This window comes from Lactuca sativa, chromosome 2 (genome assembly GCF_002870075.4).
Source record: "Lactuca sativa cultivar Salinas chromosome 2, Lsat_Salinas_v11, whole genome shotgun sequence".
Lineage (NCBI taxonomy): Eukaryota > Viridiplantae > Streptophyta > Magnoliopsida > Asterales > Asteraceae > Lactuca > Lactuca sativa.
Genome location: NC_056624.2, coordinates 80,925 through 86,694, shown reverse-complemented (window position 1 = coordinate 86,694; position 5,770 = coordinate 80,925).

Here is a 5,770-nt window from a genome sequence, read left to right as displayed (position 1 = left end):
TGAAAACTTGTTGTCATCTATTCCTAAGCAATCTATCATAACTCTTAAGCACCTGCTCAAAATTCTGATCACCGAACCATGCAATTGAAATCCATCTTCGCGATCAGAATCAACATATACTTCCTTTAAGTTCCTTTACTTTTCTTTGATTCTTAAAACATCAACATGTGACCCAGCCACATCATGTAATAAGAACCTCCAAGTAGGAACTTAATAGAGTTAGACAATGGACTTTACCTGAAATAAAGTCAAACTTATTGACTTTACCATCCTTAGGTAAGTTTGGCAGCTTCGTAACCAAAGCCCCTTCCTTTGGCAATAGAAACATATGGACCCTTAGGTAATAGTACATGAGACTATCTCAGACTTAGCCTTTCTCTTTACCATTTGGTCAACCAAGTTGACTATGGCCAATCCCTTTCCATTGGGAAGAGAATGTTTTTCTGGATTTCCTATGTCACTATTGTCCCTGTCCATAAAGTTTTGGGAAGTTGATCTCCTAATCAAATTTGCTTTACTAGTACACTAAATCATTTTTGATTTAGCAGCACCAAGCAAATATATGAGATCATTAAGGGTCTTGTCATAGTCTATTTCATAGGAGTCCCAAAGGAACTGACTATGTGACTTAGAAAGTGATTGAACCACTAACTTTCTCAAGACTTTGACACCCAACTCTCCCGGCTTGTCAGTATGTGACTTCATCTCCAAGATGTGATCACACCTAGCTAGACCTTGCCTTGCCAATAAGGCTTGAGTGACCTTGAACTTGTGGGTTAGGGAGAATAATTGGAGGAGGTGGAGGAAGTGAAGTTCCAAGATATTTGGGAAGATCATAGATGTATGAACTAGACATCTTTTGGGAGATATTCAAGATAGTTGATTTAAAGTCCTTAATATAACACCCAATATGAAATATTAAGGCTAGGACCCAACAAACTATTTTATAACTTGGAAGAAGGATGCCGTAATCCAAGCTATAGAATATTTGAAGGTAGGTGAATGACGATTCACCAATTTCCACCATGAAAAACGAAATAATTTATTAGGTTTTAATTAGATTTGAAACTCCTACATCTTTGAGATTCATTGAACTTTCATTGGCATGTTTCAATCTTGAGTGTGCCATTCAGGTTTTGTGACTGGGATGCCGAGGATCACAAAACAAGGTGTGAAGTAACCATGAAAATTATTTGGTACCCTTAAGTGTTTACCCCTCAATCGATGTGCCGGTTAACCACACATGCTTCATCGATACTATGATAAACATTAAGTTACCCTTTGCCTACCTTGTTAAATACGAGTTAGTGTGCCGGTTAACCACACACGCTCCACTAACCGACTTAAAAAAAGTGCAAAGTGTAATTTCATGGATTAACATCTTATTTACATTTTTCCTAAGTAACTAAGATTGGGTATTTATAAAAGGTTTAGTTACTTAGTATTTATCATTAATACTTTTAATGAAGGGAGAATTAATAGTCTTTGTCCTACCCGTTCGGCTAACGAACCTCCACCAGTCAAGGAAGCGGTAGGTGAGAGTGGACACCCATTAAACTGCCATTTTATAGGTAGTAACCTTATACTCCCCTTATAGACCGGCTTCGTGAATGAGGCCTACTAACGGTAAGACTGACTTGCACTTATACATATATATTATTAACTTATAATATTATAAAGTATAAGGGTTGAATTTTAACTTTTAAAATTCTAAGGGCTAAACTTGGAATTAAATTATTCATAAGAGAAAACTTTTCAAATTCCAAAACTTGAGGTCAAGTTTTGTAACTTTCAAAACTTTTCTATTCCATAACTTATGTGTTTAAAGTAGTTTTAATTAAAAACTCTTCAAGTTCCATAACTTGAGGACAAGTTATGGAAGACTTTAAACTAATTAAGAAAGTGACTCTTCATAATTCATAACTTATGGAAGCTTTATGAGATTAACTAAGGTTACACATATTTTATTTAATGAAGAGACTCTTGAACCTCCACAACTTGAGGACAAGTTATGGAGTCATAAAACCATTTAATGAGAACAAGACTTTTCATTTTGTAACCTATGACAATTTTTTATGAGTTTTATGAAACTTAAATGTGACTTTTCATATAACTTGAGGACAAGTTACAAAAACACATTTTAGAATCAACTCTTAGATTAAAATGGATTGAAAACACATAATCAATTAACTTTTCTATTAATCTAAGCAACTCATAAGAACAAGATAATTCAAATCAAACTTTTTCATGTAATTAATCTAAACTTTAAACTAATAAAAAAACATGAATATTGACAATTATCTTTGAAATTGGATTAGTATGAGCATTACCACACCAAAAACAAGTTTATAAGTACAAAACCAGCTTAGGGTAATGTTCCTAGTCCATTTCTAGCCAAAACAATCGAATATATGCTGTCTGGGGGTCCAATTCGTCGAGTGCACGAACCAAATTGGTGAGTTGGATGCATTTTGTCTTGGACTCGGCGATTTCATCAGTGGACTCGGCGAGTCCAATGCCCAGAAAGCTAGAAAATCGATTTTTTCAGCATTTTTTAGCAATTTGCATCAAGTATAATTGAAAACAAGCCTAGGCTCTGATACCACTGTTGGGTTTTGAGCATTCTAACACTCCTATGGTGTACATGCAACCCTATAAACCTTGGATCTATGTTTTCTCTATTATACATGCAAATAAGAACTTTCCAAGGCTTTAATCCTAACTAGCATATTATGAAGCTCTTATACTACGAAGTACTAGTTAGATGACATACCTTTTGATGTAGCTTGATGTCTTCAAGCTTTAAGAGCTTAGCCCCAATAGTGTGGAAGCCTCAAGTGGAATCACAAATCACCAAAACACCTTGGAAGACTTTGAGAATAAGAATACTTTGGTTCTCTCTAGTGAAATCGACTAGCCCTTCTTAGTGTACCCACACTAGTGCCCATTTCACTAACCAAGGACATCTTTATATAGTATGGAGACTAGGGTTAAACCCATGACCTTTCATTTCATATGTACCATGGGTTAAACACTCCATGGACTATCCATTAAAGCTTAGCCCAATCCTAAATGAACTTGGCCCATTCCATATATATAAGAGTCCATATTTAATTAGTTCATTTTGATCACTTAATTAATTATAAATTAAGTCTTGATCAATACTAATTAGATAATATGATTCCATATTAATATATTAGAACTTATAATATATTAATATAAATCATAAATATACTATTCTCAAAAGACTATCCATATAAATTGTGTCGGTGAAGTGTAACCCAAATGGACCATGTCAGGTCGGGTCAAGTATATATGAAATATAGTTATGGACTTAGACATTAATCCAACAATAAGGATCGTCGAAAACGGATTTATAACTAAGAAGTTATGGCCTTCAGAAGTTTTGTGGTTTCAGGCCTCGCAGAGTACATTGGGCGTACTAGTGAAGAAGGAAGTACGTTGGGCGTACTTTGGAGTACGATGGGCGTACTGATCAGGGGTGGTCCCGAATGCTCTTTGGAGTACGCTGAGCATACCATATGTATGCTGGGCATACGCTAATCAGACTTGAACCCTATTTTAGGGTCTTGGACCCTATTTAAGCTCCTTATCTCATAACCTAACCCTAATATCTTCAGCCTCCATCCCTCTAAACCCTAGAAAAAGACCCTAAGCCACCATTTGAGTGATTCTTGAGCATTTTGGTGATTTAGTGAGTTTTTGGTGTATATTGTGGAAGAAGGAGTTCCTTGAGTAAGCATTGCTTGGCTTGGAGCTTGTGGATCCAAGCCCTAATCATGTTGATCTAGCTCCAGAAAGCACAAAGTTTGAATCTTGGTGGCTTTCTCATGTGGATCTAGTGGGTTGATGACTTGTTATGTTTGGTTGTTGAAGAAGAAGGAGCTTTGAAAGAGGATAGCTTGAGCATCTAGCTTTTGGATCTATGTTCTACCCTTGTTGGTGCATCTTCCAGAGGTATCAAGCTTGAAACTTGCTTATTGTTGTGTTAGTTTTGTTTTGGGTCCATTTTAGGGTTTTTGGTCCCAAAGCTTGAAGATTTATGAGTTGTTGAACTCCATATCCTAATATATGTCCCTTTGAGTGTTTCTAGTGGAGAGGATTCATAAAAATGAGGCCTTGGACGTTGGAACCACCTTATGCATGAGATATGAGCATTTTGGGGAGTAAAGAGTGAGAGTTTTGTGTTTGGGACTTGTTAAGGCATGTAAACGCTTAAAGTTACGAGCTTTATTGAGTATGAGCCTCTATGGAGTCCAGATCTAAGAGTATAGCTATGGTCTTAATGGATTAAGACCAAGGGAGTGGAGATAACAATCCTAGACATACGTTAAGCGTAATTCCAGTATGCCACGCATACTGACCAAGTGTCCCCAATGGCCAATCTGGATTCGTAGGTATGTTGAGCGTACCAAGGGAGGTATGCCCCGCGTAACCTCACTTTGGACTTTTGGGCTAAGTCTCATTTTGGGCCTTGAGTGTTAGGCCTAGAGTTTTGGCTGGTTGCAATAGAGTTTTGGACCAGAGGAATATATATATATATATATATATATATATATATATATATATATATATATATATATATATATATATATATATATATATAAGCTTTGGGCCCTTCAGTGGGCTTGCCATTTAGATTTGAGAGTTAGGCCTCGGGTGAGTCCATTTATTATTAGGCCTTGGTGGGCCCAATGGGTTTAGATTATTGATGGTCTAGTTAGTGGGCTACCTTTATACCTAATAAGTGAGAGTTTGAACTTAGTTCCTAATTGGGTGAATTGTGGGTTTGGCTCAGAGATAGAGATCGGTGCGCAGAAGCAGCGTTTTAAGGGGATGTTCATCATCCGAGGTGAGTCTTCTCACTATACTTTACCTAGGTAGTAATTATGTGTGGCCAGAGGGTCTTATGTGCTTGCTTGAGTTATGCATTTTCTGTGTGATATGTGTTGTGTGCTATATTATGTGATACTTAGACCGGACCGGAGGGTCCAACGAACTATGAGACCGGAGGGTCCTTACATAGACCGGACCAGAGGGTCCAACAAGCAGTGAGACCTGAGGGTCCTCACTGAGACCGGACCAGAGGGTCCAACGAGCTGTTGGACTGGAGGGTCCCACTGAGACACATTGACCAGAGGGTCTTACAGAGTTATAGCCTCGAGTGGCTAATTATTTGTGTGTGTTATTTTGGGGACCTCACTAAGCTTCGTGCTTACCGTGTTATGTGATATGTGTTTTAGGTTTCTCAAGATCACGGGAAAGCACCGACTTGATTGTACACAACAGAGAAAGAGTTATGTTTTGAGGATCATGAATTATTAATCAAACAATTATGGAGTTGTGTTTTCTAAATTAAATAAATGAGATTTTTGTGAAATGTGTTACGAGAATCATATGATTTTAAAGAGAAAAATTTGTTCGAAAATTTACGGCGTTACATGGTCACGTCATGAGAGTCACCCGTTCTGAGTCCAAAGACTCATTCTTGAATCAGACAACTCAATAAGGGATGGGTTTCGCATGTCTCACATCGTGAGAACGGTCTGAAGCCAAAACCAACGTTTTAACGTTCTTAATCCATTCATCCCTCAATTCCAACCCGTCCAGAAGTTTAAGGGGACCCTAATGGTCCATAAAAATGCTTACTTGATGGACAATGCATGCACCACGCATGTCCTGTTGTGACATCCCCATTTTCACGGAAAAAAAAACCGATTTTGTTTATGCTTTATAAAAATCAGAGTAC